Source organism: Ambystoma mexicanum, chromosome 2q (assembly GCF_040938575.1).
Source record: "Ambystoma mexicanum isolate Mex_15411 chromosome 2q, UKY_AmexF1_1, whole genome shotgun sequence".
Classification (NCBI taxonomy): domain Eukaryota; kingdom Metazoa; phylum Chordata; class Amphibia; order Caudata; family Ambystomatidae; genus Ambystoma; species Ambystoma mexicanum.
The window spans coordinates 1,133,513,870-1,133,539,867 of record NC_090924.1 but is presented as its reverse complement, the minus strand read 5'-3'; the positions used below and the strand labels follow the sequence as shown (position 1 = coordinate 1,133,539,867).

Genomic DNA, 25,998 nt, shown 5'->3' with positions numbered 1-25,998 from the left:
TATGCAGTGTAGAGAACACTTTGTGTGTGCCTTGCAATATGGATGCACTCAGCAGTTCGGCCTTTCATAAGCAGGTCAGTAAAGTATGTGGTTGTAATACAGCATCGAGCTCACGTTGAGGCCATGGGCAGATCGTAACGTGCAGCTGGACACACGCATCCACCATTCTGCACCCTTCTTGTGACATTGTCAGAATGGGGCCTGTGCTGGTATTGAGGCAGATTTCCTCGGATTCGCAAACCAGGAAAAGTTGTCTCTCCAGAACCTGAATCTGGCCAAATGAAAAGCCTCTGACCAAGCCACCACCTAAGACTGCACCCAAAGTGATCAACTGTTGCCAGTGCTCGAAGACTCCACCTCTGAGCTCAGAAGAGATCTCCTCCAGTCCGTGTTTCTTTTTCCATTTAATCCCGAGTAATCTTAGAATTCGAAAGACACAGCCGTGTGTGGGTGGTGGAGGTGGCACTGGTCTGTCGCATGCCCTTTAGAGGTGTCAGTGGTAAGTGATTGTAAGCAGATTGGGTGGATAAAGTTGAACGATGTGAGGAGCAATGACTACAAGCAGGCGATTCTAAAATGCCTACCCTTTTACTGTATTTCGTTCCATCTCGCAGGAACATTTGTAAACCACAGATCGTTTACACTCGCATTACTTTGTGTGTGGGTATATGTAGGCTGCCATTCAGAGCATGCTGAAGATGTTAGTAACTAAAGCAAAGTATATATGATCAGGTTGATTAACTATGTGATTTGTGTTCGTTTTTAGTAGTCTCTGTAAACAGTGTTATGTTAGCCCTGTGTTCTTTCACTTATAACAAACCTATCACTTCCTGCTTTGACTCCAACCATAGCCCTGTCCCCATTGCTCCTTCCGAAGCCAATCGCTACCTCCCCCACGCCAGGTGGAATCCCCTAGCAATTTCTTTCCATTCACAGCACTTCATGGAGCTGTGGAATGGACAGTAAAGACTTGACACTTCTTACACCAGCTCTGTACAGAACATATTGCAGCATCTCCAGCCGCCAGAGAGGCACCTCTCCCACTGTGCATTCCATCTGCTTTTACACCTGAATAAAAGAGGCAGAATCCACGGAAATGAAATTTGCAAGGAGAGGGAATGTTAGCAGCTGAGGGCTTCTTTGTGTAATTTGCAGTCAACGTAAGGTGCGCGTGAGTGTTTTACAGGGCAGCATAGTATGCTGCAGAGCACGTGCGTGTTGTGCAGCGTAGAACTATATGTGTGTGTTTTGCAGAACAATAGAAGTGTGCATAAAGTCACCGTGCAGTATATCTGTATTTCAACAGAGTCTGTGCGTGCAGCACCGTTCAATGTGGGTGCTGTGCGGTGCCGGGCGCACGTGCCTGGTGCTCCTAACCCTCCTGCCCCTGCTCTTGTTGTGAAACCTATCCCCGATTGTTGGCTCAGCCAGCCTCTCCCTCTCTATTGAGTTGCTATTTTTAGAAACTCCTACTTGTGTCGCCACTGGCTCTGATCGCATCTCTCGCTCTCTCTCTCTCTCTCTCTCTCTCGCAGTCTCTCTGCAGTTTCAAAACATCTCCGACTTCTTCCTCCACGCGCACTTGGAATGGCCGTATAATTTGGCGCCGCGGCGCAAGGGCAACTTTTCCTCTGAATGCAGGATGCCAGCTGCGGACGGGCTCGGGGGTTGACTCAGAGAGCAGCTTGCAGCCAATACAGAGGTGAGTGCAGCGAAGCCAGCCGCCGCCTCCTCTTAATTCGAGGGCCACCATTTGAATGCAAACAGCTTTGCGATATGTAATAAAGGAGAGCCTTTTAGTATGGTCTGATCTGCACAAGATCAACGGTGCGCCTTTGCACACACCTCATATTATTTAAGCAGAGTGCAAACTGCCCTCGCCTTTCCCCCACTGGGCTGAAGTTTGCCCGAGTTATGGGGACCCAGCTGCCGAATGATATAATTGGCCAAACATTTGGTTAATTTTCCAAAGGCAATGTAATGACGTGAGCCGTATTGCACGGAAGGGTTGACATCAGGTGCCTGGTGTGTGCCATTTAGTACCCAGTGCCTTCAAAGAAAGTCCAGGTGCCGTTTAAAATCAGCTGCCATGGGAGTGGAAGATGAGCGACACATCACACACTAGGTAAATCCCAGCTTCATGTCACTGAGGGGGCGGGGGCTGTAGCGACGATCATTAGCGCACATCGATATTTTGGCGTCCCCGGTACCGTGGTGGCACTTTCAAACGCCAACTGTGCCCCGGCCTCGTACATTGTGCGGGGGGGGGGGGATGAGGGCTCGGATGAAGCTGAATTTGGGGAATGACCGCCAAGCAGCGCGCGCCCTGCCAGCAGCGGGAGTGGTTTCTCAATGAACTCGAGGATGCCTTCTTGGAAAGAGCCCCAGACGGGAGGCTGCTTAATGAAAGTACATTCATAATTGATACGGAGGTCATTTTTCTGAGCCCCTGGAGGGAGTATATTAGCCAGGGCCGTCTCTGGAATTTTCAGGGCCGTGCGCGCAAAAGATATGGGCACTGTTAAATTGCATAAATAGTGACATCATTGATGTCACAGAGTTAGTCTTTAGTACGCAAAGGTATCATGGGAAGTTAAATTAGAAACATGCAGCCATGCGTTAGGTGGTAGACAAAACACTGTGACTGAATTGGTAGACTGTTTGCAAAAGGTCTTTTTGAAACTTTGGTTTGGAAACACTATCTGTGGAAGGCATCTGAAACATATGGTGCTTGTGCTTTGCTAACTGAAACAAACTGCTGTTTTTGCAAAAGTTTCCCGATTTTTATTGTGTGTATATTTGGGCAATACTAGTTTTGAAATGCCTGTGGGCTTACTGGGCTTTACAAATGTAAAAATAAATAAATAATAGATATTGTCCAAATTAACAATATGCTTTTATTTCAGAAGCTACAGATGTGGATTAATTTCATTGTAAAAAAATAAATAGAAAATTAGCAAATAAGTGCCACTCACTACTAAATGAGAATGGAGCCTCATTAATGTACCCGGAGCCTTGATTGGAGGGGGTGAGCAGGCCAAAACTGTATGCCAGTGTGGAACCGCAGGGGATTCTATAGCAGAAAGTTGCAAAGACAAATGAGTGGGTTAGGAGACTGTTACTGAGATATTATACGAATAGACCTTCATGTAAATCATATGTCTTCTATCCTATTTCTGAGGCAACATGTGCTGTAAAATGTAGTGTTTTGACATGAGGATGAGTATGGCTCCCTGGCTTCGTGAAAATCAAAAGCTGGCACCCAAGAATATGTGCATAGTAAGTGAACATGACAACCTAGGTGAAATCCTGGCAGCCAAATGAACTTGCCGACCTCAAAAACACTAACGTGGGTTTGGTTCTGCCCTCTGAAAATGTTTACTGTCCACCCACATTATCCTTTACTTGTGCCCTGAAAAGCAGCACATGGCCACAATCAGGGAAAAATAACTGCACCAGTCTCCAGGATTGCAACCTCTCTTGCAGCATCCTGGGTAAATATTCAGGACTCACTTGCCTCTCATCATTTGCCCTCCTCACCCCCATGTCTGGCTTTCAACAATACACAGCTGTATGAAGACGACTTAAAAAATACACATACAGTAAGGTACCCACTCAAATATATAAATCCTGACAGAAATATGTTACGCAAAAAGTGTACAATTGTGGCATTATTCCTCCATCTTGACTGGCAGACTACAAATACCAGAATGCAATTCAGCAAAAAGCAAAAAATTGCTTTTGTACATTCAAGACGCATAACAACACGTAATGTTTGAAAAGGTTACCTGTTTGTGTTTCAGTGTTTGATAAATGCAGGATTCATATATGATGTGATGAAAATATCATATTCTACCAAAAATAAACGCTTTTGCTGCATTAAATATTAACATGTGAAAATAATCTTGCTAATTTAAAAATGTTTTGTGTAATATATTGTAATTGAAATGGAGGAGAGCATAGATTTAAGCAGCTAACTGGTGCTTTGTGTGTGCTTTCAGAATACAAATACCTATTTGCATTTCTTAACACAGGAACGTTACAAACATCTCCTCCAAAAAAATTGTCTCTTAAATGGGCCATCACTTGTAAATCGCCCCCACTTTAAATGCTCTGCTTGAAGAAACAAAGTGATAAGTAGTCATTTAGGGGCCTGCAGCATCTGATTGGCCACTGGGAGTGGGTGCTGGTCACTAGAGAGTCACTGGACGCTGGGAGACGACACTGTGGCCTCACGAGAGCTTAGTAGGTGAAAGCTGCAGCCCCCCTTAAAACAATATTCTTGGTAAAGTTGAGGCAGGTATGGTGCCTGCGGGTCTCCCCTCTGACAGCGGAGCATTGGGCCACCGCACAGACTTCCCATGACTAGGGCCCAGCTCTGATACTAGCTCTTTCTAATCATAAACAATTGCATCGGGCGCACAGCGCCATTGCGCTAAATTGGCTTCAGTGGTATCACCAGGAATCAAATCTAAGAGGGGCACAGAGGGGGCCACAGACAAAAGTAGGGGGCCACCTATAAAAGGGCAATGTGTGACGTCAGAAGCACTATTGCAGAGAATCTTTTGTGCACAACTACCACACCACTTTTGTGTACCTGCCCTCCCATCAGAATGTAGGCACTAAACCATTAAGTCACTAATGACCCATCATTAGCGGTTGCGTGTGCTTCATTCTGATTGGAGGGGCTGCTCGTGGCTGCAAGGGGAACTTAACAGCTCTTTGTTGTTGTGTGGCAGCATTGATTGCGGTCCTGTGTGTGTGCTGTGCTGGCGGACACAGCACACAGCGCTGCAGACAGCACACAGAAAGTAGCCCAGCTGAGGTAGGGGGGCATAAGAGGGGGTGCAGGATTTCAGAGGAGGGGCCCGGCCCCCCCATACTCCCTTAGCAATGCCACTGCCCCGCCCCAATGTGAGCCAAGGGGCGGGGCTTTCACACATAGCTTTTTGATAATCAGAGAGGGGAGAGAATCCGTTCCTAAAGCTGGTGACTTTAAAGTGTTGCTGTGTTTGCGTAGAAAAATGTATTTGCACAAACGCAGCAATACTTGAAAGCTGCTAGTTTCAAGACGGTCTTCCCTCGCCTCTCTGCTTAACAAAAATTAAATGCAGATATCAACCCCCTCCCCGCGGATGCGAGCACACATATAGCAATGTTATGTGTTCTTTCACATCCGAGGGGAAGGGCTGAAGTGCACACTCGCATTTTGTTAGGCAGGGAAGCATTTTCTGAAACTAGCAGTGTTAAACCATGTTGCAGGGTAGCTCCTTATGTATGCATGTGTGCAAGGAGTGTGTATGTAATGTATGTGTGTGTGAATCAGTGTATGATATATGGGGGGCTGGGAGTGCATTTAAATTAGCGAGTGTATGGTGAATGTGATGTTACAATGAGTGAGTGTCTGTGCGCGTGTCAGCTTAGGTGTAATGCTGGGCCGCTACCATTTCATACTTGGCCCCATGCCAGACAACCCTTGGGGTAGAATAGAGGGGAGTGGAGCCTCCAAGTCTTCCCCACCCACTTTCTGAAGTGGATACTCCCATCACCAGTTAGCTCCCCTCTGCCCAAAATGTAGGTTTTGTTGCACTCCTGAATTGCATGTGTCTGCAGGTAACTTCCTTTAAACTATAGTTGGAAGGTCCAGAGCTGGAACCTCGTATGCTAATGCTATCCGGTGTGTATATTCGGGCGCTACTTTTTAAAATTGCAATGTACCCATTCAACCTCTTAAAATATTAATAATAAACCCATGTAATTGATTTCTAATTTGGAAATAATGTCCATCTTCTGAGGTATAAGCATTTCCATGTCATTTCAGAAAGTAGAATCAACAGGATTCTTTCCTCTACCTTTGCCAGATAGCAACTACGCAAGGTCATCAGTAACAACTGCCCCAGCCTTTAATTTCCCATCAATTGCATTGTGGGAGTTGTAGTGTGGGCTCAGTTCAATTAAATACAATGGCCCTCATTACGACCCTGGCGGAAATCGGAAAACGATGGCGGAGATGCAATACCGCCATCGAATAGCGCTCGGTGCGACTATGACTCGCCACCGCAAAGTACGAAGACATTAGCGACACCGTAGTGAACGCCAACGCTAACTGCACCAAGTACGCGCGCGCGCGCCATGCCAAACCGTAAATACCACCATGGCGCAAGGGTACGCGAATTCCGACCCTAGCGGACATGTACCTAACGCCATCAAGCATGGCGGAAAGCACCATTCCGCCATGGTGAGAAGTACGGCATCGCGAATCAACCGTAAACGGCCCCACTGAGTGCCTGTACACCGCTCCCTGCCCACAAAGCATAACTCCCCGTAGGTGCAATGAAGTCACAATGCTACCAGTTAAATGTACAAGTCACCCATGCATGCCAACGAACAAAAGATCCACAAGAGGGGCCAATGGGAGCTGCAGGGCACAGATGGCACGAATACAGAAGCCATTCCAATGGACATGACCACATTCCCCCCCCGAAACGCACGCAAACACAGGCACCTGTGACCAGCAATATTCCGAAAATCACAACATTCCACCAGTCCACCTGGCTGACCGTCGTCTGTTACACAAAACCCAATCCCCCGCCCCTGAGCATGACAACATCCAAACAGTCATATTGGCATCCCCCATCCCTGACCTCACTGGGCTCCGTAGGCAAACGCGCCCAGCACAGTACCACGCGACTATACTCCGAAACCGGCACCCAAAGCAGATCTCCTCACAATACATCGCTCCCCAAATAGGAATATGCCACATCACTCGCAAAGAAGAACGCTACACGGCCCATATCAGAATAGAAATTTAATGCACAACTAAATCACCAAGCTCATACAGCCATCAGTCCATGAACTCCAAAACACATATCACCATTGTGGTCTGCATCCGCAAGGAATGACCAGCTACTACTTGTGTGACGCCCTGTCCCATCATGGTACACAGAGCCACATTCACGTACGAAAAGGCAACATGGAAGCGCACAGAACCGCAGGCCCGTCCCAATGGGGAGGCACTAGTCCAACTGAAAGGCCGAAATGTTGCTCCGAGCCACTAGTACTGCGTAAGGGCATGTGGCCCATTGGCGATCGTCCCATAAGATCGTAATGCTGCTCCACTGATTAACACGAAGCAGCAGGTGTCGTGAGTATACGCCATCTGCAGGAGTGGCATACAGATGGCAGTGGCAAAAGGGTAGGAGATATCTGTCAACAAAAAGAAAAGAAAAAGAACAGAATGCCCATCAGAACTACATTCGAACTACTCACTCCAATGACCACACTAAATCCACAGCCATATGCATGCTAGCACACTCCAAAGGATCATCACCACCCCAAAACCACTTGCCACTCATAACTATCTATATCGAGGTGTATACACCATCCCAAACGAGTGTACCTGTGCATGCGTCTGTCAAGACAGATTCCATCAGATGGGAATGTCAACGTGCATGGACACAAGTGTCTGAAGGCGCGTCGAGACAGGGAGGGCTCGACAAGGCCAGATAGACGATGGTGCCACTATGGCAGCCCTGCATCACATAGCGCAGGGGAGGCGTATAGATTCCAACAAGCCCTGTACATGGCAAACCCTGTATCAAATCAGCTGGCCATGCATCCATTCATCATTCCCTCATCCTGTTATGAATACACCGGAATATTTACTCACAAGACATTCGGGATTTCCATTGACTCTGTGCGTTATGCAGCCTGCAAAATCAACAGTGTTCCAGGCCGTAATTTCTGTGTTGTGAAGTTACATGATTTAGGGAACGTCCGGCCTCATCGCCCACGTCACTATAGCGCATCCCAAACTATTCATATCAATCATTGCTTCCTCGCCATGGCCTCTGTCTCAAGGACATCGAACAATAGAACGTTATACTTGCAGTCAGACCTGTGGGCATCTCCTCTCAGCTAGCCGAAGATCGAAAGCGCCGGCCTTCGAATTCCTCATTTGCAACATCACGTCGAAAAGGCATCTGTGGCCGTTTGAAATCACAAATTAATCCAGCCAGTGCAGCTGTGTGTGAAAATGTCAACTGCCATCACCCACTAATGGGACGCCCCGCCCGTCGTAGCAACCCTGTACAGTGATGCATGAGGGCCCACCGTTACTCGAGTACTACGTTCCACTGTCCCATCACAAGTCTGTTCGCGACTGCAAAGATTGTATGTGAAACAATGGGACCATAGCCGAATGTACATATCAACAAATGTTACCCGGCCATCGGGTACAAATACATGATTGCAATAGCAAGATGCCGTTCCTCAATTAGCAGCCTTGTGTGCGGGACGTGCTCGCCCAAAGGGGAGAGCAGCTTGCACAGGTGGAATGAATCAACACAGGTGGAGGCCATACAGCCAGAAAACACATAAAGTGCACACCCAGTCTCCTCCCACAACCACACCCACTCCGAAATGCTACCGGCAGGACTCGCGATGTTGGCCCTGGGGGACCTGATAGCACTGCAAGTACTCCAACTCCAAGAAGAAGACGAACACCAACTACAACCGGCCGCACGGAGGAGACGCAGGAGGAGGAGGAGGCCAAGGCAGGGGCCGCAAGGGCCGCCAGCACAGCCACTACCACCACGCAGGCAGCCCGCAATCCCACGCCTCCGAGCACATCCGTTCAACCTCACTGATGAGCAGATCCACACCCTCTACCGTTTGGACCGGGACACCATAGCCGCAATAGTGGACATGACACAGGCTGACCTTGTCAGCATGATAGACAGCCCAACCGCCATCCCACCCCTACTGAAGGTGGTGTCTGTACTCCACTTCCTGGCCACGGGCACCTACCAGCACACAGTCGGACAGTTGCATGGCATTTCTCAGCCACTGTTCTCACGGACACTCTTGCAAGTGCTCGATGCCCTCCTGAAGCACGCAGACGACTACATCTCTCTACCACGCTCGGAGCAGGACATTACCAACACTAAAGTGGGATTCCATGCACTTGCCGGCATACCGGGTTGCATCGGTGCCATCGACTGCACCCACGTGGAATTGGTCGTCCCACATGCCATGGAGGCCCAGTACCGCAACCGAAAACAATTTCATTCCCTGAATGTACAGATGGTGTGTGACTCCAACAGGATCATTACACATTGTTGTGCCAGATTCCCTGGATCAACCCATGATTCTATGGTCTTGAGGAACTCTACTATACCACGCTACATGGAGCGACACGCAGGGAACAGATCCTGGCTACTCGGTGAGTCTCTTTTCATGCATGATGATGTGGGGTATGTGATGCGGCAATGACCTGGCAGGAAGGGGGGGGGGGGTTGTGCGTACGTAGCTATGGCATTCCACATCATACGTTTATCGTCCACATACAGGTGATGCTGGGTATCCACTGAAGAGATGGCTCCTCACACCAGTCCGGAACCCACGGGACCAGCATGAGGAGGACTACAACCATGCCCACTCACGTACCCGTGTAGTCATTGAACAGGCATTCGGCCTACTGAAGACTCGTTTCCGCTGCCTCAGCAGGTCTGGCGGGGCACTCCTGTACCGCCATGAGAAGGTTGCAAAGATGGTGATGGCATGTGTCATGCTCCACAACATGTGCGTACGTAGAAATGTGCCCATGCCCCCAGACGCTGAACAGCAAGCACCTGATGATGGTCATGATGAGGGTGGGGAAGTGGCAGCACCTCAAGGAGTCTGCGAGGCACCGGAGGGCCGTGACATTCGTCAGCATGTCATTGATGCATGCTTCTAGCACTCACGCCTGGTGGCTGATACATGACACGGGACTCGTGGCACTGTGTGTGTCTGGTACATGCACTATATGGACTATACGCCTAGGATGGCCTAGTACATAATGATCATTGTCGACACATCTCATTGGTTGATCGTGCACTTGTATATGGCATATGTGATATCATGTTGAACACCCTATCGACCCGCCACCCAAGTGAGCCCAACACACCCCCTCCACCCTCCTACCTCCCCCCCGAACACCAGTGTTCAAAGATGCTCATTGTCAGTGGACTGTCGCTATTGCAAGCCCCCTCTGCGGGTGTCTGGGGCACCCCTGCCTGTGGCGCGCAGGTTCCTCCCAGATCTACGTTGGGGGCTGCCCTGGACGGAACTAGCAACGGAAGATGTCTCTGCCTGCTCACGTCCATGCATGTCCCTAAGGGTTTGTGAGAGCTCCGTGAGCACACGGCGCACTGCAGCAAGTTCGGCACATACGTCTTTGGACGTCGCATGCAGTTCCCCCCTCAGGCTATCGGTGCTTTTCTCCATTTGGACTCTCAGGCTATCGGTGCTTTTCTCCATTTGGACTCTCAGGCTCTCGGTGCTACTCTCAATTTGTGCCCTTAGTGTCTCTGTACCTCTCTCCATTTCTGCCCTGAGTGTCTCAGTTGATGTTTCTATGTCTGCCTTAGTGCCCCCACATTCATCGGCATGGTCCTTGAGGAGCGTGGCCAGTTGCTGCTGTTGCCCGATTAAATTGTCGAGGGACTGTTGCCTCTGCTGGGCCATGGCCATTTGCGGGGGGGTCACAGAGGGGCTGTTGACCTCATGTTGCCTTGCCACAGGGCTTGGGGGGGATGGCCAGTCGTCGTCTTGTGGGTGCCCCTGCGTGGTATTCTCATGTTGTACGGGATGGGACAGACAGGGGGATTGGGACAGGTCATGGATGGATCGTACATCGACATCCCCGTCTTCTGTGTCGGAGCATGCTGCCATCATTGGGGTGTCACCTATGGTGCTGCTGCCACCAGAGCCAGTGCCTTCTGTGGCATCCGTTGGGGGTACCTGTGGTGGTGGTGTTGTGGGCATGCTGGCTGCTGGGGTGCCTGTTGATGTTCCCTCCTGTGTGCTGCCACCTGATTTGTGCTGCTGCCGTGTCTTGATGCGTGCAGCTGAGGTGGAGGTTCTTTGGCCGTTGGTCTTGGCCCTCTTTGCAGGTGTGCTGGTAGGGGTGTCCTGGAGCTCGTCGTTTGGATCGGACCCTGTGGTGGAGTAAAGGAGGGCGAGGGTTAATAATGGGTCTGTGGGTATTGGAATGGCATTGTATCACATGCATTGGGGTGGTACATGAGGGTGATTTGGGTCGGGGCCTTAGAGGTGCTTTCATTTGTGTGTGGGGTGAGGGTGCAGTTGTTTTGCAGCCTGCAGTTAGGGTGTGCCTGCTGGACGTGTGGTGGGTGTTTTAGGGGTTTTTAATTATTTATATATTTATTGTGGTTTTAAGGTGCGCTATGAGGGCGATGTGTGTGGACGTTCTCCTGGTCATGTGTTCCTGTTGCACTATGTGGACACATGGTACTTCACATGATTGGACATTGTGGTTTTAGCATTGTTTTATCTGGCCCACCTACCTGAATCTTCTGATGTCTGCACTCCTTTCTCCATCCCTCCGACTCCCTCTATGCTCTCCATTCCGATGGTGGAGGCACAGATTTCTTCCCAGGGGGTCAACTTGATGGGTGATTCAGGACCTCCCCCGGTGGCTGTGGCAATGTTGCGGTTGGCAGAGAGTTTGCTGCGGACGCGTATCCGCAGGTCGTCCCACCACTTTCGGCATTGTTGTGGTGTGCGGGGTGCTGTCCCCACCGCGCTTACCCGCTGTGCTACCGGAGCCCATGTGGCCTTCTTGTTCGCAAGTGCCGTCCTGGTCATTTGCGTGGAGAAGACGACGGCAGCATTCTCCTGGAGGGTCTCTGTTAGCACGGTGAGTTCCTCGCGGGAGAAGTGGACCTGCCGCTTGCGGTCGCACGCTTTCTTCGCTACTTTTCCCATTTTTCTTGGTTTCGCTAGGGTGGATGACGGGTTGGGGTGTGTCTCAGGGTTGTGTTTTTAGTGGTAGTCTGGTTTTAGTGGTTTTATAGGTGTACGGCGGGTTGTTTCCCGTTCCGGGCCCATGTTTTTACTTCCGTTTCCGTATTTTTCCGGTCACCGTACTTTCCGGTAGGCGCACTCTGCGGTGTCCGCTGTGATGGGTGGCGGTATTGCACCTAGGGCGACGTACGGCGGCGCTGTGGGCCGTTTTGGGGCCATTTGCGCCATCGCGGACTTTGCACTTCCGCCATGGCGTGGTGCTCGTGCCCGATGGGTCGGAATGGACCGCTCTTTGCTCCTTCGTGCAATGGCGGAAACGCTATTTACGCTGTTGCGGTCCGGTCAGTCAATTTCCGCAAGGGTCGTAATGAGGGCCAATGTACTAAAGTAAAAGCAAATCCCAGGCCTGCCGTGGCGTGGGGTGTCCCTCGTGGCATGGAGTATCTGGTGACCTTAAACTCCAGGTGACCCAGCCCCAGAAGGTTGACCGTCAAAAATCAGCTATGAATACAACATTTATCTTTCACCTGCTCTGATTTTATTTGGATCATGATTAACATATATCTTGCTTTAATAAATGGAGTAAAAGCCTTAGAATAGCTGCTTGTGTGAGACCTCCCCCTCGAAGTGGATTAGAGGGCCTAGTTTAAAATCGAGAGTGTTCTCAATTGATAATTTTACAGAAATTGCTCTGGTGACTGGGCATTTTACAGCAGTGACAGTCAATGTTGCACCATTACAGGAAAGTTTTGCCACATTTGCACCAATGGACCTGTGCAAAAATAACATTTCATTAAACCGGGCAGTGCAAAAAAAAAAAAAAAGAGATTTTGAGCAACTCATTATTTTGAAATGCCCATGACCACTTTGGCAGCAGTGGTGCAACACTGCCTGCCAGCAAAGTGATGTATGTAAAGCCGCCCAAGCCATCTCATGCCAGCCATAAGTAGCAGTCCACTCAGTCATCCTTCTGGTGTTGCACTCTGGAGGGTCATATTGCATAGACCGAGGTGGGTGTGCCAGCACCAGGTGCATTATTTCCCAGTGCAATATATCACCACTGGAACAAAATAGCACACAAGTTAGCACAGCATTCCTAGTTCACGTTGCTCGATACAGCTAATTGCACATTTGCTATTTCCATCATAAACGAAGGACCTCAAGCCCCAGAATGTGTGTGTGGAGGGGCGGGGGACGCCATTTCCCGATTCTATGCAACTATTTTCCACGCGTGCCTCGGTGGCGCCTCCATTTTGGTAGGGACGTCCAGTTCGAGCAGTGCAACACAACTTGTTTTCTGCCAAGAGCCTTCTGTTTTTGGCAAGTTCTTTCATGCGACTAAAAAGTGTGAACATTGTTAAAATAGAGCAGAAAAATCTGCCTAACTCTTCAAAATTGTGTTTTTAGCAAAACATGTTTGCCTGAACTAATATCTGTTCCGTAATGAAATTCATCTTGTTTGGAAATTGTTTTTTAAGGCATATTTTTGCTTTATTATGTATTTTTTTATTTGGTTGTGTTAAAGGTTATAATTAACCAATAAAACACTAATAAGAAAAAGAAAATGAAATTCACCTTTAGGCTGGAAAAAACATCAACCTGAAATACCCAAAACTGCTCCAGCAGAACATGGCCTTGATAAGCGATAGTGACACCTTACAATCCACATGTAGGATATTTACCAAACACTCATGAGGGATGGATGGAAGGTTTTGAATAACTCATAACCACTGACATTGCTCTGGGTAACCCCACAAACAATTGTTTTTTAACCCACTCTGCAATGGCAGAAGGGGAAGCCCTATATGCAGTTCAAGCTTTGTCGCACACTTAAAGGGGTAGTTTAGCTCAAAGTACTTCGTCACATTCATTCTGCATAAGATCATATGCAACCCCAGATATATTTCAGCATCATTAATGACTCTTTTTGCTGAACATGTTACTATAAAAGATGGCATGTATATTGTCAGGTGGGTTAACTATGTCAATTGTGTTCATTTCAAGTAATCTCTATAAAACCGTGTTATTTTGTTCTTTCACTTTGTACAAATTTAGCATTTCGCTGCCATGACTCCAAACTTAGCCCGCCCCCACCCCCCAACCCCCTTGCTCCTTCCGGCGCCAGTCTCTACCTCCACCACAACAGGTGGAATTCCCTTGCAATTCTTTCCATTTTCAGCACTGAATGGAGCTGGGGAATGGTCAACCAAGTCTTTTCCACTTCTTACACCAGCTCAGTGCAGAAAATATGGCATCATCCCCACCTGCATCCAGTGTTTATGCGTGGGACTCAGGGTCGGGCTGGGGTATAACTTTGTCTCTGGCACCAATGAAAACGTGGCCCACAGTTGCAAATCGGAATGCATTATTTTGTGATGTACTGTTTGAGAAATACGCAAGGGGTAGTTTGTTATCAAATGTGTTGCAAATTCTGCATTTTAAATGATACGTGTTCATTAACAGTGCTCAAAACGACTACCCTCATAGTGAAGTAACTAATCAAAGTGGCCCACTCTGGCTAAAATACTGGCCCGTTTTGACCCAAAAAACGGGCCCACACTAGCATGTTGGGCATGTAGTTTGGGCATTACTCTGTTGCCCTATAGAGCAGTCTGAGCCTCACTCTAGACATTGTAAGCATGGGCCCACATTTTGGGTAAAGCTTTCTCATTTTGCGTGAATTATGCAAAATGGTTAGCAAGAGTAATGATGGAACAGTTTTAACAAATCCTATCCACTGGAGTTGCTCTGGGCAAACCTCCAAGCCATCGTTTTTCAGCCTGCTGTACCTATACACAAATACCTATACACAAAGGGTAGAACCATATGCATTCCAATCTTGCTTCTGCACCAAAATGAGCAGTTCAGCCGTAACTTGCAGGTCCCACCCACTTCTGCACAAGATCACAAGTAACTCCAGGTGTAATTTGGCCTCACAGATATGGCTGGTCCTTTTCTGTAAATGCTCAGATTTGCCGTGGCCTGGAAGTGGCCCAAAGGAGTGCCAGTGGTTTGATCAATTCATAACCTTCCATTAATCACTTTTTGCTCAAGGTCCAAAACATCCCTGAAATCAAAGCACAGAACCCCCAGTTTCCTTGAACATCAAAACAGCTCAGAAATGTTGCTTGGCTGTTATAAAGAATATTTGAAAACATACAGGACATCGCAGGACAAGTACATGTAGCAGGCAACACTACGGCCACGCTACCGAGCCTTTAATAACTGAGGTTCGTACCCTCTGTGGCAAAGCCATCGCAGAACAAGGCCGCAGTGTTGAGCGACGCAGGTGTTTGGCAGCAGTGGGTAGGATCACAGATTGTGAGCATAGAGCGCTAGCAGTGCTACACTCCATGCACCCTCCCTGAACTTGTGCCCCTCTCCCTCCAAACATGAGTTCCCCTGCAACCGGTCTTCTCAACCCCCTCACGTGCTTGCTTCTCCCCTGCCTATGTGTGCTCCCTCACAACTTAGGCTGCGTGCGCTGCCTCGTAACTTAGGCCGCGTGCACTCCCTCGTAAGTTAGGCCGGGTGTGCTCCCTCGTAACTTATCCCGCATGTGCTGCTTCGCAACTTAGACCACGTGCAAACCCTCGCAATTTAGTCTGTACGCGCTCCCTTGCATCGTAGGTCCTTGCATCCTGGTCAAGCTTCCCCTCCTAGCATTCCCCACCTCCCTCTCGCATCTGTGCAACTTCGCTTTCTGATCTTTTGTTTCACCCCTTGCACGGTTCTTCCCTGGGCAGTCCATTATTTTGTTTCACGACTGTACCTTTGTATTGTCTGCATTCCTCCCCTTCTAGGTTCTTCAGTTGTGTACCTTTGCATTGTCTGTATTCCTCCCCTTCTAGGTTCTTCAGTTGTGTACCTTTGCATTGTCTGTATTCCTCCCCTTCTAGGTTCTTCAGTTGTGTACTGTGCCTGGTGGGTGGGGTTTCTGCACTGTACGTTGACACTGCCATTGTTCTACTGTACTGACATTGTGTTCTCTACGGTTTTGGTATTACTTTGTATTGCCTGCACTCTTTACGTCTTGGTTCCTTGTGTGTCTTGTGCTTTGCTAATGGTCATCGCCTGCACCTTTTGCTCCTAGGTTCCTTTTTGTGTAGTGTGCTTTGTTGATGATTCTGTATTGCATCTGATTTCGTAGGCCCTGTGTTTCTTGTTCTGTGCTGTGCTCCCCTCCCTTTTTGTCTCCCCCTTGTTTCTCCCCTCCCTTGTCTGCCCACTGCACTTTGCCCCCTCCTCCTGCTGGGGCTCCTCTCTCCCTTCCCACCCCCCCCCTCTTTTCACCCTGCACCCTCTATGGTGCTCTCTGTCTCACCTATCTTCTCTAACTGCTATTCTATCGACTATCCTATCCCTCTCACTATGTCTGGCAGGAAGAAGCTCAAAAGGGACATCTTGCGTCCCTCGGTCGCCAACCGAGGCCTCCCTATCGCTGATACCTACACCCGTGCTTCCTCCTGACAGACCGTTACCGACATCCAGGCCTATGGACCCCCCATATGGTCTCTGTTCTCTCTTCTTTTTACTCTTTGTACACCCGGTGGGAGGCCCTCCTGGCCCCCTTCCATTCCTCTAAGAACATCATTAATGTCTACTTAAATGGCACCTTCTTGTTCCAGGGCGCTCAGGCCAATTTCCTCCTTATTGACAGACGCTTACGGCGCCTTATCAACTTCCTTTCTTCTCCTGCTATCCCGATTTACCCGTCTCTGGCTCCTCTGCTGCCACCTTCCTCTGCCACCTCTCTGGCACCCTCTGTTGCTTCTTTGGCTACCCTGATGCCTCCTTCTGCCGCCAACTTACTGACTACCTTGGCTTAACTTATGTCCTCCTCTTCCAATCCTCGGGCACCTCCAACACTTCCGCAGAGCATACCTCTGTTCTGTACCCCTCCACAGAAGTCCTTCAAAGGTGGCAACCTGTTCCACATCATTAATCTCGCTCTGCTGTCAAACATTCCTCTGACATCTGCCGTCTCCTGGAAGAGCATCTCACTGAGACTTTGTTCACAGCCAGCTCTGACACGAGTTTTGACACTCTCCTTCCTGATGGCTACAAGGTCTTCTCCTAACCCAGAAGCAACTGTCCCGGTGGGGGTGTAGCCTTGATTTTTCTGAATTGGATCCCTGCTTCTGTCATTCCAACACAGGACTTCTCCCCCTTTGAATGCCTGGTCTGCAGGCTTTAGGTCTCTCCTGGCCTCTCTCTCACTGTGGCCACTATCTACAGACTGCCTGGCCAGAACGTCATCTATCTCTCTGAGTCGGCTGACCTCTCCTCCTCCCTCCTTGCCTCTGTCTCGCAACTTTTCCTCCTCTGAGACCTGAACATCCACCTGGATGCTACTAGCCCCTCTTCAGGCTCCCTGCAACTCTCTCTCTCTCTCTCTATTCTTCCCTCTTGCCCGACTCACTCTTCAGGGCACACCCTGGATTTTCTGATCTCTTTGGAACACCTCCTCTCTAACCCTCTCACCACTCCTCTCTCATGGAGTGGCCAATTTCTCCTCTCCTCCAACCTCTCTCCCTCTCTACCCCCCAGGTCAAGTCGACCCCAGCACTGCCACCCACCTTCTCGGTCATACGGCCCATAAAGCGTGTGTCAGTGGAGGCTTTCACTGCTACTTTCTCTCCTCCTCCACCTTTGGCTGACTCACACTTTGACACAGCCCTCTCTAACCTTTATCTCTCTATCTCTAACACCCTTGATGTCCTTGCCCCTGTCATGAGGATCCGTGTGAAGTCCACATCCAAGTGCAACTCTTGGTAGGGCGGCTGAGAGGAAGTGGAAGGCATCATGCACACCCTCTGACAAAATGGCCTGCCACCTGCTCCAAAGGCAGTACAGATTCTCTGTCCTCTATAAGAAGAGGGCCTTCATCCAAGCCCGTTTCTCTGCGGCATCTAACAACTCTGCTAAACTTTTCAAAATCTGCAAGTAGCTGGCCAATCCTGCTGCAGTCTCTACCTCTCCTGTTCCCTCCCAGGCCCTCTGCACAACCCTGGCTTCTCATTTCAACAATAAAACTCAGGACATCCTTTCCAGTCTATCTTCCTCTACCTCCTCTTCCTCCTCTTATACCACCCCTGGCCTGTCTTTGGCCATTCCTCCTCCTCCTTTCTCCGCCTTTCCTGTGTTAGCCCCTGACAATGTTTCTAGACAAGTTTGATCTATCATTTCTATCATATCAGGTTCTCCCCTGCACATCCAGACCCCTCAAGGACCAAAGTGATACCCTTGTTCCAGCCTTGGCCGATTTCTGCAATCACTCCTCTGCCAGTGGAACCTTCCCCTCCCCCCTGAATCACTCCCTTGTACACCCCCTTCTTAAGAAACCCTCTGCCGTTCCTTCCTCTCCGGCTAACTATTGCATGATCTCTATCACTCCTTTCCTGGGCAAACTCCTGAAAAAGCTGGCCATCTCCCAGCTTAATCTGCATACCATATTTGTTGGTTGTCTCCACGACCACCAGTCTAGCTTCAAAGCTGCCAGAAGCACGGAAACTGCGCTTCTGAACACCCGTGAAGACCTGCTCTCTAATCTTGATTCTAATCTTCCTTCTGTCCTCATTATTCTCAATCTAGCCTCTGCTTTTGACACGGTCAACCATGCAATCCTGCTCAGTCGCCTCAGTGACAACCTGGGTATCGCTGGTCAGGGTCCTGCCTGGGTGAGCTTCTTTCTCACTGACCGACCCTCCCAGGTCCAACTGGGGTCTTTCTTTTCTTTTATCTCTCTCTCTCTACATGTGGTGTTCCCCAGGGGTCTAACCTTTCTCACTGGCTCATCAACCACTACCTGACACCTCTTTCTCACCAGGCTCGGACTGGCATTTAGGGCACTAGGCCCATGGCCGAACCAAAAACACAAAATGCTGGTGTGGGCCAGTTTTTTTGGTCAAAGTGGGCCACTTTTTTGACCAATGCGGGCCAGTTTGATGAGCTACTTCACTGTGCAGTTAGTAGTTTTGACCAGTGTTGCTGAATAAATATTCTTTAAAATGCATAATTTGTATCACATTTTATCCAAAAAAAACCCTGGGAATCAATCAGTGTCACAAAAGAAATGAATAGCCATTTGCAACTGTGGGCCACTTTTTCATTGGTGCCTGAGACAATTGTATGGCCCAGTCTGACCCTGTTGCCCACCCCGTCGCTACATTCTGCTCTAACCTTCTGTGTTATGTGGATGACACCCAGCTCATCTTCTGGCTCCCCTCCTCCACTTCTGCTCCTTCTCTCACACCAGACTGCCTGGCCGCAATTCAGGAATGGTGTGCCGCCAATGTGCTCTGCCTTATTGCCAATAAGACTGAGATCCTCCTCATCGGGACACCTGCTCCCTCCTTTCCCCTCTCTTTCCGGTCACCCACCCTGAGCCCTATTCCTGCTCCTTCCTGTGATGCTAAGAACCTTGGTGTCATCTTAAACTCCACCCTCTCCTTCTGTCCTCACATCTCTGATATCTCTAAGAAGTCACACTACCAGCATCACCTCCTTAGAGGTATTTTGCCTTTTCTTACTTTCCCCCAGAAGCTCACTGTCTCCAGAGCCCCGGTCCTCTCTAGGCTGGACTATTGCAACAGCCTGTTTTCTCAATCTGCCTGTCTCTACTCTTCGACCTTTACAACTTATCCAGAACAGGACTGCAAGACTTGTTGTTGGCCTCAAGCCCAGGGATCGGATCTCTCCAGCTTTGAAATAAATCTCTTCACTGGCTCCCTGTGGCTGTAAGGGTGAAGTTCAAGACCCTTTGCATCGTCCACCTTTCTGGGGCCTGGGGCCTGGAACCCCACTACCTCCAACTTTCTCTTCCTAACATCGTCATTCTCGAGCTCTCCACTCATCCACCTCAAACTCTCTGAGGGTCAGATTCTTCTCCAAGCAGAGAGTAGGGGACAGATCTCTTTCCTTGGCTGGGGCCTCCCTCAGAAACACCCTCCTGCCTCTCTCAAACTTGAGCAGAACCATCTCCGGTTCCGGAAGCAACTCAAGACCATCCTTTTCGCTTTTGCGTTCTCTCTTCCTCTCTCCCCTGCTGATGTCCCTGACTGCTCCATGCACTGGTCACCTGGCCACCCACTGAACTCGGGTCCAGGCTCCTGCGTGTCCGTTGCCCTTGCACTGCCTTCTGTCCCCTCACACTCATGGGTCTGGATCTGCAACCCTGCAGTTCCTTCTCACTGCACGTACAAGCCACCCTCTTCTGGCAGCACTTATTGTGCACTCCCCGCCCCAGCACTTCTCCCCTCCCTCTTCCCAGCACTTCCTTAATCTGAATGACACAAGGCCTAGTAAGATCGTTGTTTTGTCCTCTTTCTGTTTCTCCCTCCTTGTCTTGCCACGCCCAGAAACACTTGTGTACAGCCGCGTTATAAATGACATCATACCATAGACACTAAAATTGACATCAGAAATGGTTCCTTATGTCCCGATTTTGATATTCGAATTAAAGCGGTGCTTTTTTTTTTTTTTAAACAAATGTATAATATTATTAACCCACCTTACCAGTGGTTTAATACTTTCCTGGCGATTCTGTCAAAGTGAAAGATAGGCGTATTTTGTTTTTTCAGCTCTTTCGGTTCTCGTCATTGCTTTTCCGAACTCAGAAACGTTGTGGGCAACTCTTGGTTGTTGCAGGAAGATATTGCTCCAGCTTTAGGCTGTCTCTGCTCATGGAATATATGTTCACACGTGTTCGTGTTTGGAAAATACTGAATGAAGAGAGATTATATTAAATATATGCAAACAGAGGGGGGCCTGCCAAAAAGCTGATTGTTATCCCACAAACCTACTGCTAGATTGCGACAGCTCTGATGGCAGCATGAACATAATGTGCACAGCGCGGCTGCGAAATGTTTCCAGGAAAGCCGCTGCGCAGTGCACCTTGCAGACTGACATTAGAACGAGGCGGTAATGATCTACTCAGGGACGGCATCAGGTCCTTTCAATTTTTTTGTTTGAAATGGGTTCCGGGCTGGAGCGCGGCGGGATGGGAGAAGGGGCCTTCGCTTGACAGTCTTACCACCGAGGAACATGTTACTGTTTAAAATCATGATATTTAAGGTTCTCTTTGCACTTACACAATAGCAGCTGACTTTGCTGGCAGCTGCCACATTCACTTAAACTCTAAATGTGTGCTTTGGCACACGTCACAGGTTGCCTTTGCTGGCGCCCAGCATCCAGCTGCATTTGTATCTCCTGGTGCCTTTTACTCCGTTTCGTCCACATTAGCACCTTCCTGACAAAGATCAATTACTAGCTCTTCAGTGGCCATTCAACGCTACAGCTCCCCGCGGGCTGCCTGCCCGGCAATAATCTCCGGCGATTAACATGCCCCCTACACTTCTTTCTATCCGTTATTATTTAAGCCGCCCACGGGTGCCTCCTCAAGAGGAGCACCCAAACATCACACGGAAATGTTCCCCCACAACAAGGCTGACCACTTGAGAGCTCTCTGTGGAACCAGCAGTCCTGCCTGATTGGCAGCTCGCTACTTATCGCAGAAGCTTCGGGTCCTTTCTGCTAGCACTGGCAACGTTCGCTTCAATATTAAATAACTCGCACCCTAATGAACCGCGGCGGGGGAAATGCGAGGCAAGCAAGGTGAAATGGATTCAGTTATTGTAAGTTCTACTGCAGATTGCAATGCCAAGAAAACCTATGGATGACGATTTCATCCGCCGAAGACTTCATGCAGTCTGAAACCACTCGAGCCACTTTAAAATGCAGTGATTAATCCCGCCCTCTGGGTATAATGGGTCAGGAAGGGGGCTAGTTGGACGTTTTAAGTGCTTGCAATTGTCTTTCCGCCGAAACCTACTCGACGGGTATGGCTTTTATCCTGCAGCACCATAGCCCAGCGCCGAGTGATTATTAAAAGTAGTATTCCGTTTCACATGGTTTTTGATCGATAACTCAGGGCGTCGTTTTCCATTCCCTAAAGGGAATTTAAAAAGTTGCTGAAGACTAACTAATTTTGGATGAACGTCCTAATGAACCGCCCAGACCCTCTAATCTGTTTGGGGGGAAAGTGGACCTGACTCACCAGTGCACCACATTTTTTTTGTAGAATGTGAGTCTCAAATCTCAGGCCGAATTTCTAGTTTTATAGAGCCTTGAATCTTCTCCAAGAAGTTCGAGGCTCTATAAAAGGCCTAGCACATAAGTAGTATATGCACACATAAATCAAATACACACATGTACTTGTTAATATATGTGTGTTGTATTATATATTATATATTGGGAGACCACCCATAACATGGGGAGTTCCTCCCCCCACCCAATTAAGATGACACAGCCCATCGATTATTTTCAGCTAGCTCTATGATTCATATAGATCCACATAGATCCGCCCCCTGTGATCAAATATGATATGATATGGCCTTTATAATGTACACAGGTGTTTCTAGGTGCCACAAGACAAGGGAGGGAAGACAAAGGGTAGACAAGACAATCTTACTAGGCCTTGGGCCTCATTATAACTCCGGCGGTAGCCGCGCCGGTAAATAAGTCAGGCTGCCGCCGGAGTTGTTTTTTTTTCCCAGCGCCTGGCTTTAGAGAATCACTGGGGCATTACAGCCCCGGCAATCCGTGAAGCAAGGCGCTGGAAAATGTAACTCCCCTTTCCCATTCGAGTCCCATAGGACTCAATGGGAATGGAGAGGACGGAAGCACTGGCACTGTGTGCAGCAGTGCCGGTGCTTCCGTCAAAGCCTGTGAGCCGCTGCCGTCCCACCTGCCGGTCTGAACCGGCAGACGGGACGGCAGGCGGTCATAGAACTCAGAGTGTGCCTATGCGGTAACACCGGTGCCGGTACGCTTACCGGCACCGTTGTTACAGGACCAGCACACTTGTAATGAGGCCCCTTGTGTCATTCAAATTATGCAAGTGCGACTCTGAGAGTACCAAGCAACCAGTCAGTGCAGCATACTGGTAAGTTAGCAAGGAAGCGAGAGAGAGAAGGCAGAGGAGACAAGGAAGGTCTTCAGCCGCTTTCAGAACTTCAGGTGGTCCGGCTGAATTCTGAGAGGGTTAGGGAGGCCGTTCCAAAGGGAAGGGCCTGCAAAGGAGAGAGATCTACTCCCCACTCTCTGCTTGGAAAGGCGTCTGACCCTCAGAAAGTTGGAGGGAGCTGATCAAAGGGCTCTAGAAGGAAGGTATTTTTCGGCACAGAGAGTTGGATATAGTGCGGGCCCTGACCCCAGAAAGCCTTGTGGACGATGTAGAGGGTCATTAACTTGATCCTTGCAGCCACGAGAAGCCAGTGGAGAGTTTTCAGGGCTGGAGAGGTAGGGTCCCTGGGCTTGAGGCCAAGGATAAGTCTTGCAGTCCTGTTCTGAATTAGTAGAAAAAAACGTACATATACCACTAGCTACCCACCTCTAACACACTGAAAGGTGGCTACTTGTCAGAAATGTACTACTACTGTGAGGTAAATTTCTGACAAGAAGCCACCTTTCAGTGTGTTAGAGGTGAGTAGCTAGTGGTATATGTACGTTTTTTTCTGCTGTATCTCTCCTCACATACCACAGCCCCATTAAAAAAATTGAGGAAACCCTTGTGCTCACAACACTTGCTTATCCCTGTTCTGAATTAGTTGCAGGCGGCGAAGAAAAGAGGCAGGCAGATTGAGAAAGAGGCCATTGAAGTGGTCCACCCTGGAGAGGACCAGGGCTCTGGAGACAGTGAGCATCTGGGGGAATGTTTGAAAAGGCAGAATACCTCTGAGGAGGTGAAGCTGGAAGTAGTCCTTCTTGGCAAGGACTGTGATGTGAGGAGAGGAGAGCGTGGGGTCGAAGATGACACCAATGTTTTTTGCCTCACAGGAAGGAGAGGGGAGAGGGCCCAAGGAGGGCAGCCAGAGTGAGAGAGGGAAAGCAGGAGCAGGGGTCCCAATGAGAAGGATCTCTGTCTTACCGGCATTGAGGCAGAGATCGGTGGAGGCGCACCAATCCTGAATTGCGGATAGACAGTCAGGAATGAGCGAGGTAGGAGAAGAGGATGAGGGAAGCCTGAAAGAGAGCTGAGTGTCATCTGCATAACACTGAAAGTTAGAAGAAAAGGTAGAGATCAGGTGGGCCAAAGGGGCCAGATAGACATTGAAGAGCCAGGGTGAAAGGACAGTGCCCTGTGGGACACCACATGTGGAGAGAGAGATGGTGGAGAGAAAGGACCCAAGCTGGACCTGGGAGGGTCGGTCCAGGAGGAAGAAGGTCAGCCACGCCAGGGCGTAATCGGTGATGCCCAGTTTCTTGCGGAGACGATTGATCAGGGTGGCATGATTGACTTTGTCAAATGGAGAGGAAAGGTCAAGGAGGATGAGGACAGAGGGAGAGCTGGAGTCAAGATTATAGAGCAGATCTTCAGGATGGTTCAGGAGAGAAGTTTTCGTGCCCCTGGCTGCTCTGAAGTCAGACTGATGATCATGGAGACAACCAACAAATTCAGTGTGGAGCGTAAGCTGGGAGATGGGCAGTTTTTCCAGGAGTTTGCCTAGGAAAGGAGTGATAGAAATCGGTTGACAGTGTGCCAACAATGAGCCGAGAACCAGGCCAGGGTACAGAAGAATATATATTTAAATGATAGGTTCATGGATAAGCCCTGGTGTGAAAAGGGCTGGTGCTGTTAGGCTGTGGTCAGCCTTTTACGGCCTGGAGCCTGCCGGAATTTCAGCATTTATTATTTTTACCTTTTTCTTCACGGGAACCGCGGCAGGAGCGTGCGGCTCCTTTAACCTTCTTGTCAACACCTAGGATCAGCTGACTGAACACGCTTGCAGCGTGTCATTACAAAGGAGACAGCCTCCAGCCCTTGCAGCGATAAGCCCTGGTGTGAAAAGGGCTAGTGCTGTTTGGCCGTTTGGCGTGGTCAGCTACCAGGCGTTAGGAGAAAAGAAAAGAAAATGAATCTCTTTGGAAAGATGACCCTGACTGCAGATGGTGGCCCCCAAACACGCCGGTAAACTTTGCAGCATCGGCGTATGCTAAATCCTTGGTCCGCCATGAAAGCAGCCACAGCTGGGAAGGAAAAGGTAAACAAGTGTGTTAATTCACTTTTGCCTCCGCAGCCTACAATTCAATCATTGCCCTTCACCGGTGATACGATTGATGCCTGCCGTGACCCTCTCTCATTGCATCGGACCCATTCTTGTGTGGAAACGCTAAACTATACGCCCGCAAGCATGGGAAATGGTGAGGGTGTGCACTGCCAGCAGGTTGCTGGAGAGGTTACCGGAAACTGCAACAGACTTGAATTGCCGTTACCAAAACAAAACGTTCACCTTGTTATTACTACGCGATCTGGAAGCAACAACGACTGCTGCAACTCCTGCAATCCAACTGCCACAATTACATTCAATGATGGCAATGACCACTGACAGTGGCGAGAATTCCAATGCTTTTTTCTCACCATTCTGTGTTACAGATGCTGAACTTACCTGTCTATCTAACGCTGACACAGTGACTGGAGGGGCTGGGAATAATTATGTTCCGGAGCTCATTGAGTATGCTTCGCAACAAGCATTAGTATCAGTAAATGGAAATGAGAATCAACAACGTCTCATAAGTGAAGCTTCAAATATACAAAATTGTATGTCCATTCCTGCTGCTTCTTTAGTTCGATCTGAGATAGCCACTCTACATGAGAATATGCAGGATGAGAAATATGCACGAAAAAAGGATATGAGAGCATGCACCAAAGAAAAAAATAATACTAACAACTTGAAGGGAGTTGCAAACAAATCTCTGGGACATACAGGAGCTTGTTAACAATGATCATTCCAAGGAAAATGGCAATCAAAGCGCCTATGCATGTCAAGTGCCCGAGATGAAAGGGAAAAATTCCCAGGAAACAATTGGCATGGAGACTGAGCAGGCAAATGAACCCGCAAAAATCTTAAATGCAGTACAATCAACTTCGAATATAGATACTGCGGATTTGAGCGATACGGCAAGAGCTTGCAGATTACAAAAAATGGTGGAGCTAAAACTAAAGTTAAATCAGTCGACATCAAAGCAGCGGGAAATTACGTTCATAAATGCAAGCACCCCACATCCCAAAACAAAAAGCATTTCCGTTGAAGCTTCAATACACAATAAATCACAAAAATGTCCTCCCCTTGCCACACAATATAACATGGAAAGCCCATATGTCTCACCAAACAGGAACGAATTGTC

The 25,998-nt window shown here is 48.9% G+C and overlaps 1 long non-coding RNA gene across 2 annotated transcripts in view; it reads left to right on the top strand.

Annotated features, from left to right (window-relative positions):
* The first annotated feature begins 1,544 nt into the window (after positions 1-1,544).
* The window catches only part of LOC138569068 (uncharacterized), a 1,405,462-nt gene continuing 1,381,008 nt past the window's right edge, over positions 1,545-25,998 (top strand). For both annotated transcript variants that reach the window (XR_011303100.1, XR_011303101.1), the window contains exon 1: positions 1,545-1,702. This is a non-coding gene — a long non-coding RNA (uncharacterized lncRNA). The remainder of the gene's footprint in view (positions 1,703-25,998) is intronic.